Raw genomic sequence first — 16888 nt, forward strand, 5'->3', positions numbered from 1 at the left:
CAGTCTTTCTTTGCATCCTTGTGCATTCTCTGCTCTTGGAAAGACAGCACAGTCATTATCTCCACTTTTCCATCCTTCCCTCTACCCACAAGCACTTCAGAGGCATCAAGTAATTCAATCACTGCTTTCTCATAGCTGCCTCCTTACCCACTGCAAGAGCGTACTTTTAAATAAGAGCAAATAATGAAAGAGAGCCTTTGAGGAGGTAAGGGAGCCTGAATGCACAAAGAGTAGGGTCCTTTGATCAGTAGGGATCATGCACCGAGCCCCACATACCCCAGCACATGTCAGATCAACTGAGTCATATACAAGGACTTGGTAAGCTTCCACTTCATGAAGCAATGGATATGCTTTAATCGCCCATTGGCAGTACCCAGAAGAGTGTCTGCATAAGCAGAAAAAGAAAATTAATTAGTTGCTAAACCTTTCCCAGGAACCACATTACCCTCAGACTTAATGATCTCATCTGCTGGTTGCTGGCTTTGGGGTTCTTAACAGCTCCTGATTCTCTCGGTCCTCTTTCCCTGAGAACGCTGCTTTTCTCATACACAGGCACATAATTGTCAAGGCCAAATGGTAACATCCACTCTGTTAAAAGTTATTGTTCCACAAGTACACCATCATGTTATGAAAAAGTCCCAGTACCCACAAATCTGTCTTGTTCCTCTGCCTCGGTCCTTCTTGAGCCCTAAAAGACTTCAGGACTACAGATAGCCAGAAGGAACAAATGTAGCCACTAAACAAGCCAAACCAGAAATATTTACCAAAAAGTTTCTAAATGTTCTTGCCCTTGGAAACTTTGCTACCAAGAAGGATAAAGATAATGTCCTGGCCTTACTGCCTCACCACTTTGTGTTTGGTAGGAGAGTCTCCCTGCCTCTTCAGCAAAGAGCAGCCAACTACCCAAATTTTATTCTAGTGATCTCCTGTGCGTGGAGCTCCCTCCCACCAGCACCTGTCTAGTCCTACCCAGCGGTGGGAAACGGCTCATAGCATCAGTCCTGACAGGTCCTGTTCAGAGCAGTACTTTCACACAACACAGACGTTGGTGTACTCATGCTGTGGAGCCTGAGGCAACAACAGAATTTCAGTTGGCAACAGCACTGCTCTGCTGCCATGAACAGCAAGATCTCTTCCCTCCAAAGAAAGGGGAAGAGGAAGATGAGGACTCCTCACTCTGTGGTCATACTCTGTTGTAACCTCCAGGAAAACACAGTATAAGCTTACGGGAACTTCAGTCTGCATGTTTACCCATTTGGTCTCCACACAGCTGGGGAAAACATGGATTTGGGATCACGAGAGATTGCAAGAACATGACCACCACTCACAGCTCTGCCTAGCCACAGCCAAAAAAATCACGTTTTGGAAGAGAATGAGTCATTTTGGAGACCCTCCTGAGGAAGCCAGCTCATTGTTTTCTGAAAACAGGGCACTCTTTTATACTGGTGTATAATCAAAACCCCAAACCCAGACACTCATGAGTAGCCCACACCTTTCCGCCACATAGCTCTAAGCAAGCTGTGTTTTACCACAGCTACTGCTTTAGCAGTTCACGGATGGAAACTGACACCAAGTGTCATGAGTTTTAGCCATGCTGTAATTCACACTCTCCTGCAGTTACTGTCATTTTATGATTTTTAATTGTGATATTTTGATCCTATTACATCTAATTAGATAAGACACAATTTCATGATGAGACTGCACTTCACCCAAGTCACTGGCTATTTAGTTTTGTGTGACAGCCAGCATTTATGAATTTTAATTCCCTTTTAATTTCAGCTTTACTCCAAGTTCATGCCACGTTTATAATGAAAAGTTGGATTGCCATATACTCTTGAGGCTCCTAGTCTGTAGGCTTGGGGAACACAGTCCCCTAAGACCAGACACAGCACAGGAGCCACATCTCACCACCCTTGTATCACTAAGGTTCAATTCAGGAGTCTCTGCAAACTTGCCACAGGGATAGGAGGCAAAGCACATGGCAACACATGCGTTGGTAACACAGCATCGGCACTTCATACGTGTGTGAAACGGTATCTCACCCTGCCCGAGCACCTCCCTTCCCGAGGGAGAGCACTGGGAACATCACTATCTCTTGGGAAAGCTCGCATTACCTTAGGATGAACTAGAACAGTTTTTGACATAGACATTTTTGGGCAAGGTGCAGACGTCCCAGACTCAAGATCATTTCCAAGTCCCTTTTTAAGCACTGCATAACAATTGCATCAACCCATCATTTCATCTGATGGAAATTCTCATTCCCAGCTGCCTATTTCCACCCTTTCTAGTCAGTTAGAAATGATATTTCTTGTGCAAGTCCAGTCCTAACCTATGCCCTCTTAACCAAGTCCCCTCCTTCATGATCAACCAGGAACAGATGTGGAGAGAGGACTGTGGTTCTACTTACTATCCAGAAAGCTGCCTCTTTTTAAAATGTCTTACATTTACTTCATTCAAGATATTTAATTCAACTCTTCTCCACCCCAAATTTTATGCCACTCAGAAACACTATTCAGTGCTACCTGAAGGCAATTACTATGGCCCGAGTTTGTTTTAGGATTTATGAAAAGGCTTCTGTAGAGTCTGGCAGCAGATTTGTTTGTTGTTTTTAAGTAACACTCATAGACCGCAAGTGATCACTGAGAGCGAGAGTGTTATTGCCAGAGAACTTCATCCAGGCTGGCAGTAGCACTATATTACTTTAAAATAAATAAAAGGAAAGGTATCTCAGTTTCGCTGCCCATGCACATAGCCCAAAACCAACAATGCCTTCAAATGAAAACTATGCAGGCTGATCCGCCACTCATTAAATTGCTTGCATACTAAAAAGAGCAGGTTTTAGTGAAGGACTGCAGGTTCCAACCTACAACTGGGTTTTAGTGATGCTGAAATCGCAACTAACTGATGTAATTGCCATAGATATCTCTCAGCTTTTGGAAACTACTTGGCTGAACTGGATTTGGTAAGTGATCTGACAACACAGGTGGACTTACCCCATCGCCTTTCTGCCGAGCCACCTGATCACCAGAAACTACAGAGTTAACACTCAAATGCAAAGCCAAATTAGTTTCTCAAGTAGAAACCTAAAGACTATGTTGTCTGTTGGGAAGGGAGATCACAGGAACATGGTGCTTCAGAAATTGAATTTGTCAGGTCAGAGTGGCTTAGAAGCAAGGAATGAGGTTTACTTCTTTCTGACCTAGAAGTTAATTTAAGTTATTCATTGACATTTCAAAACCCAGCATTGCTATCAGAATTGTAATGCAGCAAGAATATAAAAACTTCAACACAATTAAGGTAAAAAAATTATGTAAAGTACATTAATAAAATAATTACATTAAATAATTATGCTCTTATTTGCATTCAAAAAGAAATCCTTTAAAGGATTACTGAATAAGCTTGAAACAAAATTAGTCAATCAGTCAGCTAGTATGTGGTTAGAATGACAGAAAGCAGGCTGGCTAATTGTTTGTGGAAGGTTATTTCTGTGGCTTTGAACCTCAGGGTCAGTTAAGGAGAAAGCGATGAAGGAGCAAAGCCGAGCAAGAGCAGAATAAACAGCATGAACTACCAGTAGTGGGAAAAATATGCTGTCGGTGGATTGAGGTGGGTCAAATTGTAAGCATGACTGATGATCACCACAATCAAAAAAGCTGGTGCTAAACATGACAAAACTTGAAAATCTGGATTTATAAGTAGCCATTTTCGAATAGGTGCACAGATTTCGGCTTGAACTGCGACAATTAGTGAGTAATTTTAAAAGCATGGGTACAGAGAGGCAGACTTATTTTGTAATCACTCCAACATTGTGGTTTTGATAACTAGATTGGAATTTGAACTTTCACTGATTTATTTTCTGGGTTAGAGTGGGGCTGATAAGGAAGAAAAAAGGACCATCTTTTCTCAGAAATATTGCATTCTGTCTGGAACAGGGTAATTGAGTATTCAAAACATAATAAGAAGGGGGTATCTAGAAAAAAAAAAGATATTTTTCTTTACAAATTATGTCTAGGTTTCCACTTACAGAACACAACAAAAACCTGGGAAGAGGAGCAACAGGAACCAGGTGTGTGGAAGGAGCATCAAAGCCTCTGACTCCCTCAGAGTTTCAGCTTCAGGTAGCATTCGCAGGGCTGTCAAGATCAGCAGTTTGAGAGGGTTTCACTTTGCAGGAGCTTAGAAGCTTAGGGGACTTCAGCCCCAAGGCAGTAAAAGGGAAAATAAGATGCTTAAATGGAGGTTTGCAAACTCAGTCAACTGGACTTTGGTAGAGGACATGGAGCTGTAAATGTAGAAGCACCAGACTATCTCTCTAGCTACATCACTTCCTACCACTGAGTCTCACTGGGGTGGGAAATCATCTCTCCTGGAGAGCTGAGGATGACCAGGCTCTTTCGCTGGATCACCAGCCCGACAGGTCGGACACCTCAGTCATGTCCTCCATTTTCCTGGTTTCTGAACTTGTGTTTACTCAGCTATGCCATGCTGAATTTTTGGAGAAGTTCTAACTGGGGTCTTCCAAGAAACCACACACAGCTTTCCTGAGGCCACTGTGCAAAAACATACAGAAAATGCCATGGCACAAACACTGTGTGACTCTCACTTTCTTAAAAGTTTACCCAAACTGCTAATTGCAAGGACGCTTTTGAGGAAATTAGATTGCTAATGCTGTGATCACAGATCTGTAAAAATTTTGCTAGCCACTTTCAAAAAAGTGCTATAAACATCTATAAAATAATTCAGAGGCGGCAATCCTAGTTGCATTTTCATTACATTTTAATGGAGAAATAATGCTGGAAAATTAGTTTAAATGACACCTTTTACTTCACCAGTATGAAATGAAGAAATGGCATGGATAGCTGTCCTGCAAACAATGTGCTGATGCTTTTTAAAGAGCTAAATTACCAACTAAAGAATACATGTCTGAATTATAAAGATATTGAAATCCCTTTTTGGCATACTTTGCCTGCTTCTAGCTTGACCTTAGATGGCAGCTTCTCGACAGGACTGGTTTAATCCTAATTATGAACCATTTTGTTCTTTTCAGCTAATTTTCGTGTATTGTATCACAGGTCTTTGTACCAGCTTTTACTGCTTGTTCTCTTTTGTCACAGAGAAACCAACTTCAGTATGTTGCTTTCTTCCTTTCATGATTTTCTTGACAAGGGGTAATGGTTTTAAACTAAAAGAGGATAGATTTAGACTAGAAGGAAGGAATTTTTCACAATGAGGGTGGTGAAACACTGGCACAGGTTGCCCAGAGAGGTGGTAGATGCCCCATCCCTGGATACATCCAAGGTCAGGTTCAATGGGGCTCTGAGCAACCTGACCTAGTTGAAGATGTCCCTGTTGGGGGGTTGGACTAGATGACCTTTAGAGGTCCCTTCCAACCCAAACTATTCTATGATTCTATGCTAAACATCAAGCATCCTTTAATTTGCCACTAATCATCCCTGGTGAATACCTAAACCCTTTTGCTGCATCTCTGAATGTCCAGGATAATTATGCACAAAGGCATGGGGGTCATAGAGCTGAAAAGCCAACAGGAATGGTTTTCCCCAAGATTTATTAAATGCTCTGAATTATAAAAGCCATGTGTTGCCTTTATAGAGATAAAGGCATACCTTGATTTCTTACTAGCATCTTGTAACAGGAAAAATAGACTTTCACTCAAGCTCAGAACAGGCACGGGACTTCAGCGACAAGGCTGTTGGCACAGCCAAGCACTAGGAAAGCACAGCTGAAGAAGTCAGTCATGGGCACCGTGAGGTCCTTGGCTTTCAAGCGTACGAACTTTGATACTTCCTACTTCTTGAGTTGCTCTTTGGCAATTCAAAGCACTATATTGACTTCAGTTGCATAATATTGTTTCACAAACATATTAATGTTCCTGCTCTCGTTAATAAGCATTCCTATCCTGTTACCGCATGCAGCACCAAGTGCTCTTCAAGTGCTTTCAGGGTGAATTCAGAGAAGTGCACCGATATTTGCTCCTTCGGCCACAGCTCCTCTTTGAGGACCTCCAACCTAACTTCTTCCATCCATGCTTTCTGCGAGGAGCGCCATCCTCTGAGACGCAAGCAATTCCCTCCCCTCATTTTACAGGCAAGAATGCTGAAGATGAGAATCAAGATCACGCTTCAGCACATCAATATCTGTCTGCCCAGAAAGAGAACCAGAAACAAGGAAACCTCCCCTGACATAGCTGTCAGATGAGATCCCAGATCAGGGAGATCAGCCCCTGCTGTAACCCCTGCACTGGCTGGTGGCCAGCCTTGGGTAAGGATGTGCTCCAGGAAAGGGCTGAAGGAGCTTGCATCCCTCGGAGTGGGAACACAGCATTGCTACAGCCGCAGCACCACTCTCAGCAGAATGGTTTGCTCTTGATGTTGGCTTGGAGTCGACAGCTTTCAGGGGTCCCAGCTAGGATGGACCGCTCACATGGAGATCCAACACTGAACATCCAGCTGAAACACATGTCCAGAGTCAACAGCAAAGGAGGAGTAGCACTTCCTGGGACTACAAACTTAAAATTCCTGTGAGGCCTTCTCCTACTACTATTTTTCCAGTAAACATAGCTGAATGCTTCTAGTCTGAGTGCTCCAAAGGGGATCAGGCAAAGAAACATTAGGAAGGAAGAAAAGAAATACCACCACAGAGTATGTTGTTAGAAACTGTCATCTAGAAGGAAAGCTTCACTTCCCTCTAAGTCTGGCTGGCTGAAGAGACTGAAGTAGTAGTTTCAGAAAGCTTGAAAAGAGAATTTCACCTTCCCATTAAGACCGGATTCAGGTCCCACTTTGCAACCACGTAGTCTTTGTAGAACAAATACATTGTCGACACCTATCCTCCAGGCAAGATGCAGCAGCCTTGCAAGGGCTGTCAGTCGTTGACACAGACATTTTCCCTTCTCAGCCACAGCCCCATAAAGTCTGGTTTAGCAGTACCATGACCAGGAGTCCGTGCCGCAGAACAAACTGCCTGAAGACAATACAAAAAAGGACACAGGAACCTCTTTCTCTTTCCTCTCACCCACCAAGGCCAGGCTGGACACTTCTCCTACCTGGCTCCAACCACAAGTGAACTCTCAGACTCGCTTGGAAGAGCAGCTGCCATGTTTCAGGATGTCAGCACACCACTCTGACATCATTAACAGATCTGGATCATACTCATGACACAGGCAGTGGAGACAGGTGGTGTGCACCAGTGGTCCCACCAGTGACCCACACAGACCCCAAACCAGCCCCTGGGGAGGCACCTCCACAGCCTCAGGGTACTTCAAAGTCTGTACAACAAACGAGGCAGTCAGGCAAAAATCCTCTCTCTGCTCACATTTACTATTTGGGATTATTATCCACTGGGAAATATTGACATTCCTTATTGGAAGAAACATGATCATTTAAAAAAACTGCCTGCACCAAGCTATTTAAAAATTATTCCTTTACAGATGACTGAAAAGTTTGATAAAAGTCAAAGCATTTCTTCCCAAAAGCAACTTTAATTCATTTTAGATATGCATTCCAAAGATGAAGTTCTTTTTTGAGGTGAGCAATTGAACAGTTTCATTGCTAAAAAGGTCCAAATGATACACATTGATCTTATCAAAAGGGCTTCTTTCCAATTATTTTCCAAACAAAAACCTTATTAGAATTATGCATTCCATGCAATGCTTTACTGTTAATGAAATGAATGATTTTCCTAATGAAAATTAAATTATTTTCATTTTCCTAATGAATAAAATTAAAAGATCTTATTCCAAAAATTCTCACCAGTTCCACTTAAAAGAGAATTACCTAAGAACACAATGGAAATAAAGCAAATCAGTGTCAGATGAGCGCAAAGAGGTGCTTAGCCTTGACACCCACCCAGCATGGAAAATTTTAGCCTCAAATAGCTCAAGTTAGCAAAGTTATAAGGAACTGAAACATAAGCCTTCTCATGATAAGTGCAAGGAAACCACAATGAGACTAACAGAGCCAGACCAGTGATGACGAAGTGCCCAAGTCCCCTCTGTGAGGCAACAGAATTTAACCTTCACGGCAAAAGGGTTGCAGAGAAGCCAAGACGGTTTTCAGGTGGGTGAAGCTGCCAACAGGCTGGAAGTCCAGCCTTGTCTCCCAGCATTAGGATGCCAGTTGGACCCAACCAGCTCTCAGTCACCAGGAGGCAGCCAGCCCCAGGCCCTCCCTGGGAAGCTGAAGACTCCAGGAGGATCTCAAACCCTTGGACAGCACGTGATGTCTCCATTGCCTTCTGCAGTTATCCTATCTCAACCCAGCTCTCCCAGCTGCCCAGAGAGAGGGACTAAGGTGGACTTTTGGCCACGTAGAAACTCCTTTTCTATCTGGGTCAGCATTTCCACCTCACTGAAACAGGACAATGATATCATAAAGAAATGCGTAAAGTAAAATTGTTTTGCTCCAGGCCGGCTCCCAAGGCTCATTTCTTTCCCTGGTCAGCAGCTCATCTCAAGAAGTCTAGATACCAACTGCCAGAGGTGGCGTTCCCCATTCTTCACCACTCAGCAGAGATCAGGCACTGTCCCTCAAACCCAAGTGAGGAGGGACTCTCACTTCTGCGCCCAGTTTTCCCTGTGTGTGCCATCCTCTGCTTCTTAGCATCTCCCACGCATGACACTTTTCGGCAAGGTGGCTATGCCTTTTCTTCCCTCCAATCCTTAAAAGCCTGAACTTTTTTTCACCTTAAAGGTAAAAAAGGAAGCAAAGAGAAATACCATCTCCAGCTGAAACAGAAAGGAGACTTAATAGGCAGAACATCATGATTCTGTGGGTGTAGACCATGTGCCTGGAGTGCTACTGAAGGCATCGGGCAGACAGAAACATAAAATAGGAGAAGTTAAAGAAGTAAAAATACTATAGTATATTCCTTGGGAGCTTACAATGATCCAGAAATCCTTTTGCCCAGTTTCTCCATACATGACCCTTACTCTGACAGATTGCACCAAGTCACGGTTCCTCTGCTTCCTCACGTACAACGCGTGGTCATCCTAGCGAAAGCAAGGCAAAGGTAGCAGGATTTTATTTACTTAATTCCCCAGTGGTTTCTCTAGCCATATCTAGCACAGTCATCCCAGGAATTCAGCTGGGAGGGACATTAGGTCCAGCATACCCTGGATCCGACAGCTTGCAAGAAGCAGCTCTTTGCAAGGTGGTGAGTGGGAAAGGGCTCAGCTCTGCAGAAGCCTGTCTTAGACCAGGCTGGTACCGACCAAGTGGCTGCACGCATTCAGCTGACACGTTCCCCCCACACTGGGGTGTGCTATAAGATGCTGCTGTCTAGCTGTTCAGTCTTCGAAGCCAGTAAGATGCACACAATGAAAATAGACGAGGAAAACATTCCTAGCCTTCAACAGGCATTAGCCTGTCCCAAAACCAAACCTCCTGTCTGCACAGTACTTAGTGACCTGCGTGCCATGTGGGTGCAGAAGACTAAATCCCCATTTAGCAGCCAAAACAGTGATACCACCATGTGCTTGCCCTGTCGCTATGGTCCTTGTCTTCACACAACCTTCCTCCGTCCTGTAACACCAGGGAGGCAGCACTCTGCATCTCACAGTGCACCACGCAGACTCTGCCCCAAGCAGGGACGTTTCCCGAGTCACCGCCAGATCCCAGCTTTGGCTTTTTGGTCCACGTAGTCCCTGACTCCACGCTGCTATTGCGAGGTGGGGCCGCCACCACCCCCTGAGTGACGAGAGATGCTGGTGGGATGGTTCAATGCTCACCAGCACAACTGCCTGTGCCGCAGGACCTGCCAAACCGGCACTCTTGCTCAGCCTGAAGTCAGGGTTGCCCGGACATCTGCACGCACCCTGAAACGCTGCGAAGCGCCCCCCACGCCCTGGATTGTCTCTGCCATGGAAAGGCAGCCCGGACAATTGGGAGTACCCCTGGTGCTGTGCTGGAAGCTTGTCTTTTCCAAATACGTCGAAAACAGAAGGCCAGGGCTGGATGCAGGTTTGCTGAGATCAGGGCTATTCTGGTGCAGACAGGCTATGTGCTGCTGATAGGGAGGATTAATGAGCCAGGCTGCTCATCCGTTGCAATTAGAAACAACACTACAACTATTTTGGTGCCATTTCTCTGCAGGGTACTCAAATGGCTTATCAGCCCCTTCTATATCTCCGTGCAATCGTGGCTTTGTTAAATATAGGATGGTAAACTGCCATATGCACGCACTGCTTTTCCTTTAGAGCTAAGGTGCAGAGGACCATTTGCTAATGCTCATACAGCAGTAGAGAGGGGTTTAGCAACCGGCACTAAGACGACTCCAATCTCACTTCGTGGAAGCTAAAATTGCTCTGGCATTTTCAGTGCATATAGGACAGCTGGACACAAAGGACCTAATTTGCTCCAGCTTCAGGGAGAAGGGCCTCAGTGTCTGAAGCTGTGGCTAATCACCACATTTATCAGCAACCAGTTGAAGTTTTGAGAAACAGTTTTCTGACATTAGTAAAGCAAGAGGAGTTCTAGCTCCTGGGCTCCGTTCCTCACACAGCTCTCTGACCATGGACACCCTTCTCATCCACCCCAGCTGCAAAATGGAAGGGACAGAACCAGCATCTAAAGGATGAGGTCTTGCCTCCTGCTTCCACAGTATTATTTACAAGCATGGGTGATACTTAGGGGCAGAGAGGGACTCCCACAGAAATCCAGTCCTGTCTTATAGCAAACATACTGTTTCATGCAGAACCTATAGGGCTGTAAATGTGTTATCTGCCTTGACTCCCTGACAAAAATAATCCATGACTATGCACCAAAACTTCAACAAAAATTCAAAGTAGCAACTGGGCTCACATTTCAAGTTTTCTGAAAAGTTTTCAGTTTTAACTGATGCTACACGGGCAGGAGTTCAGCCAAGTCAGCCAGCAGCAACAGCCCACCCAGGGCACGGGAGTTTCCCTTTCAGACACTGCCACAGACCCCAGCCCAGAAGAACCAAGCCCCAAGGGGTTTCTCCATAGGTCACACTTCAGTGGGACCAACATCTGAAGCACAGCTGGATTCCACGCCATGACCTGATGGTCACCACAGCCCTCGCCACTCAAAGAACGCAGCTGAAAACAGAGGAGGGTTTGGAGAAGGAGCATGAACTGTCAGTGTGCTCCTCAGCACCCGTTTGCCTCCCAGTGGAAACAAATCCCCATAAGCTACTATCGGTAACTGCAAAAATTTGGTCTCAGGTGCTCAAATATTAAAAGATAGAGCAAAGCAATATGAGGCAGGTGCACAGCACTGCATCAAAACTGGGTGCCTTGAAAAGAGCTTTCAAATCACAGAATCATTAAGGTTGGAAAAGACCTTCAAGATCATCAAGTCCAACTGCCAACCCAACACCACCATGCCCCCTAAACCATGTCCTGAAGCACCATGTCCACACGTTTTTTGAACACTTCCAGTGATGGTGACTCCACCACCTCCCTGAGCAGCCTGTTCCAATGCTTGACCACTCTCTCGGTGAAGAAATTTTTCCCTAATATCCAGTCTAAACCTCCCCCGGCGCAACTTGAGGCCATTTCCTCTCATCCTATCACTAGTTACTTGGGAGAAGAGACCAACACCCACCTCGCCACAACCCCCTTTCAGGTAGTTGCAGAGAGCGATAAGGTCTCCCCTCAGCCTCCTCTCCTCCAGACTGAACAACCCCAGTTCCCTCATGTGGATGCCAGCAGAGCAAAACTTTGTTCAGGACTGTCAGACAGACCTTTGAAAACGTAAAAAGCTCCAGGCAAGCTCCTCAACCCAGTTGCCAATATCTCATAGTTTTTCACAACAGCATCCTCTTCCATCGCCCAAATGGATTTTAACAAATGACCAGAACATGCTCCTGGGCAAGTCGCTGCCTACACCTCTGGCTAGACATTTTGTACCTGCATGCATCCTGGACCAGAGACAGCTCTTATAAATCCAGTGGCTCTCTATTCAGAGTCCCTGCACCTCAGACAAACCTCTGTCCATCCTTATAGCAACTTACTACTCCGCTCTACAATGTGATCTTCTTTAAACGCTCCACTGGCATCTGCCAGAAGCGCAACTTGATACGAAGCCCCCAAGTGCCAGACAGCTCCTTCAACTCCCCATGACAAATAAATCTTCATGATAAATCCATGCTCTCCAATGTCACCTCTTATATATAGACAATCAAAGAAGCTAAGGTACAGCAAGTAGAAGTGTGAAGACAAGGCATATGAGTCAAATTACATTTAACCTCTGGTTTAGTGCTTTTATCTAGCAGAAACAGTTTGTCACATGTTCTAGCTTTACTCCCCAATTCATGTTAGGTTTGGGGTTTTTTTAAGTGTTTCTGTACTGTACTTTCCCCTTCCCCAGACACAGCAGTTCTTATCCCCGGGAATAAAACTAGGGGTTATTTTTCCTCATCACTGAAATGAGCCCAGCCCTGCGGCCGGAGCTCATGGGCTCTGTGCTTACTCCGACAAACCCACGTCACAGATGTCTTCATTCCACCAAACCCGCGTCACAACCCAGGAACACGCTGAACAGACAGGCATCTCACAGCAGAGGATTTAAGCCAGACTGGATCCAGCCAAATTCGATAGGAGCTCAGGCAACTTCTGAGGCAAGGGACCGTACCTCTACATGCTCCAGGATGTTGGCTCCACACAGACGCAAAGAGAAGGGCAGCAGCTCAGTCACCAGCTGGATTTCTGACTGCACACCGGGTAAGTCCTGCTGCAGCTCATTGCACACCTGACAGGCCTCCCCACCCTGGGGGAGACCAACTACTCAGCAAGTGATTGCAACACAGAATTTTGTCATCCCAACAGCCTCCCTTGTTTCTAGTAAGAGGCAGCTGCAAGATTGCAAGCAGAAAGTGCTGAAGGAGGTCTTGGGCTCTGGCCTCCTGCGAGAGATGCTGTCTGGGTAATACCCAAATCAAACCAAGAGCCCATCAGGGTGGCTGAAAATGTTCATCCTGCTGCAGTACACCTTGCAAATGACTGGCTTTCCTCTAGTCTGAGAAACAACATGGTTGGGAAAGATGCAGAAGACAGCTAAATCAAGGCAAGAAAGGAGACTGCTCCTCCAGCTCGTGGTCCACTGGGACAAGAGTCCGAGAGAGCAAGAGGAGATAGCAGAAGAAAGCAATCTCTCAGCAAAGAGAGCACCGAACTGAACGGAGAGATAAAATTGCACCCAGCAGCAGGAGGATGCCGGGGGCTGGCAGCACCTGGGATCGCTCCTGGGAACACGGCACGGCTTGAACCACCTCCCTTTGCTGCCAGCAGCAGTATGCTGCGGGGGGGAACCCAAGGGCTCTAATTATCAGCTACTGATGTCAGGCTGTGCTCAAATAATTTGAAACCTGCTCATCAGTAACCTCCTCTGTGGTACCTACAAGAGCAGCAGGCAAACATGCCACAGGAAAGCAGATACCTGCTAATGAGACAGCCATCAACCACTTGTTATCTCTCTTCGATTACCTCCTTAACACAGTCAAGGGATAGCATGCTTTATTTTTGTCATCCCACTGAATCAGCATCTTCAGTTCCCGGGAAGCTTTCCTGCTGCAGGTAGCACACGGACCGAGAGCCAGCTCCACTGTGGCCAAGCGGGACCCAAGGCCGAAACGCTCGGAGTCTGCTCGGCACTTTCCCACACCCCATGTGCCTCCTATCTCGGTTTCATCAGCTCCTGCATGTGCTTTTGAACACACCTTCCTACAATGAGTCTTTGGCAGATCTTGTCACCATAGGGTAATGATACACTTCCTACACATTTGCTTCATCTTGAAACACTCCTATCCTATATCTGTCAAGGGGGTAAGAGAGGGACCTTTGATTCGTCTTTCCCCAAAGGATGTTAGTACAACATTTGTGAAAGGTAAAGTCATGGGAAGCCTCAGAAAAATCAACTGCCAAGACAAAAAGGAGGATTCCGTTCAGTCCCTGGTGTGACCCAGAAAAATAAAACATACGAGATACTTAGCACGGAAAGTTAAACACGCTCTTGGCTCTGAAAGTCCAACCTTAAAACCTGGATAGCTTGCAAGATCAATGAATTGAACAGCTTTAGTTTTAAGAGATTTACAGCAGGTCTTAACACTCACACACTGATAGCACACCATTCAGTAGAGTTCCTAGTTTGTAAAGAGAAAGTAAATTCACAACCAGAAGCGGCACTTGCTCTGAAAACCTTGCCTTCCTTTGCAAGTTGGATCTCAGGGTGCTGCTCACAAGACCCGGGTCTCAAGGGCAATGCTCTCGGAAACAAGCACTCAGGGGTCTACCCCAAGCTCCCAAAGGGGAACAATGGAAAATAAGTTACAAGGTAATAGATTTTCCAGGACCGTACCTATTTCAGCGTACCGCGCACACAGGCACATAATGCTGATGCTGAGCAGGGAAAAGCAGGTCCTGTACTCACCGACACCCACACATGCATCAATGGCCATCAAATTGTTTTCCCAATTTATGTTTTGTTTCAACTGCGCCCCATCTCGGAGAGGCTGGGAGCGTGTTGCAGCCAGCGGTAAGAGCAGGGGATTGGTCTCAAGCCTCAGTTCTGACCTTAAAGTCAGAAATAACCTTTTTGGAGGCTTCTGTGGCAAAGCAATGCCCACGTCTACTTAAAATCCTAGTTAGCTGTGATACTCAGGCAGGAGCTTTCTACTGATAGCCAGGCACATATTCACATATTTGCAGTGCACCGTATCAGGTACCAGGAAAGGAGGCATCTCCAACCCAGGTGGTCTGAATCTCAAGTGACCATTCACTAGCTTCAGTAAATTCTGCCTGGGGAGGAAAAAAAAAAAAAAAAAAAAAAAAATCAGTATTTGTCCCCAGCCTGTCTCCCAGTGAAGTGACTCCCAGGCTGCCATTTCTCAGCATTGCCTTCAGTGGGACATAGCCCTCCCAAGCTCCTCTCCTCCAGCCCAGCTCCAGTCCCCTCCAAGGAAACAGGTCACAGAATCATTAAGGTTGGAAGAGACCTTTAAGACCATTTTAAGCCCAATCACCAACCCAACACCACCATGCCCACTAAACCATAGCCTGAAGTATCACGTCTACAGGTTTTCTGAACACTTCCAGCAAAGGTGACTCCACACAAAAGGAAGGGTTTGATCCAGCCCATCTCAGCTACTGACAGACCCACGGCAAACTCCACTTAGTCACAACCTCGCCTCACCCTGCCCCATCGTTTCCAAGTTCATCACACCGGAGAGCAAAATTAGGCACTACTTCTCACCACGACAAGCGCAAAGGCCAGTGGGGCTTCTGCAGCGGGGAGCAAGCCCTCCAAACCCTACGCCGGCACACGCAGCAGCCGCGCTGCTCGGCCTTACCAAGGCAAACACACTGGATCCTCCACTGCCACTAACTTACTCAGGGCTGCAAGGGCTGTTCTTTGGCTTAAGTAAGAACCAAATGCAAGAACTTACATGGCTGCAAACTCGATCCTGATCCAAGGCAGCACGCGTGGCAGCTGAGGCTGAACCAGGGAGGACGCTGCGAGCCACGTCGATGTGGCAGCCCCCTCCTGCCGCTGCAGACTTTCACATCAGGCCACTTAGCACAGGAGCAAGAAAACAATAGTAACAGAGAAGACCAATTTTGAATTTAATCCTCCTGCCCCTCATGCTTCAGAGGGCCGTGTCCCAGGTAGGCAGCTCACACACTCTCCCTCACTGAATAACCCACTTCCCTGGTGGAGCTTCAGTGCTCTTACGCAGCGCTTACAGCCAGGAACACAGGCTGTAAGGACCAACTTTTCAGCCAGCCCTCAGTCCCACTGCAGCTTTTGCTTCTCTGGCAAGAAACGAAGAGGTTTTCTGACCTCCTCCCTGCTATCAAACAACCTGCACCTGCAGTTCATGGAGAACAGCTGGAAGAGGCTGAGTCCAAACACCAGGAAAGGAGAGAGGGAGAAAGACCATATCTGCTGAGGGACCTCCTTCCTCCTGGAGCACAACAGCTCCCAACCAGCAGTGACTTCTCTGTCCAGCCACTCTCTTGTTTGCCCCAAAATGGTCACTGTCTGAGAGGTTTTGCCACCTGGGCAACACTCACTGCCAGGGGCGTCTCAGCAAAAGGACCAATATTGACCGAAGGAAAAAAAAAAAATCAATTCCAGTAGAAAAATAATTTAATAAAGGGATAAGTTTCAAGAAAATATCTGTATAGTAACAACATTTTAAGTAAAATGTCCACAAAAATATACATGTCTAATGTGATTATACAGAAGTTTTCTGACAGGTCCTGTTTTAAACTTGGTTCAGTCCATCCAGGTTTTCATCTAGGAAAAACCTCCGTGCTACCAGACTTCCTGCAATGTATCAGTTTGCACAACAGAATCATACAAGAAATGTTTTCTCTCATTTTAGGTTCATACAAATAAACTTTAGAGTTGGTAACAGTCCAGAAGGGATCAGGTTATACCATATCGTTAAAAAAAAAAAAGTAAATACCAACAAAGCAAGCAAAAGGCAGCCACCTAAGGGACACTGTCAAGCAGAAACATCAGCCCTACAATACATACCACATTTAACACTGACACAGCTGGAAAAGGAGGGAGATGAAGGGAAGATGGGCAAGAGAGAGGGGAAAATCCCAGATGGAGGTTTCCCAGGAATCATGGAACTGCTAAAGGAGCAGGCTATAGAGAGGCCAGGGAAAAAGCACACAAGAGACCAACATATTTCTAGAAACCGGACAATTTTGTAACATAGAAGATAAGCTAATTGCATGAAGATGAAAAGGAATCAGTGGAGAATGTTTATTTTTTATTTTTCCAAACAGCTACTGAGCTGTAGAAATAACAGGTCCGTCCCGAAGAGCCCTCACCAATAGTGCCAATTCATCTGAACAGCTCCAAAACTTCCAGGAGAGAAAAATCCGGTTACAGAA

The sequence above is a fragment of the Phaethon aethereus genome (genome assembly GCF_964289735.1).
Source record: "Phaethon aethereus genome assembly, chromosome: 3".
NCBI classification, from domain to species: Eukaryota; Metazoa; Chordata; class Aves; order Phaethontiformes; family Phaethontidae; genus Phaethon; species Phaethon aethereus.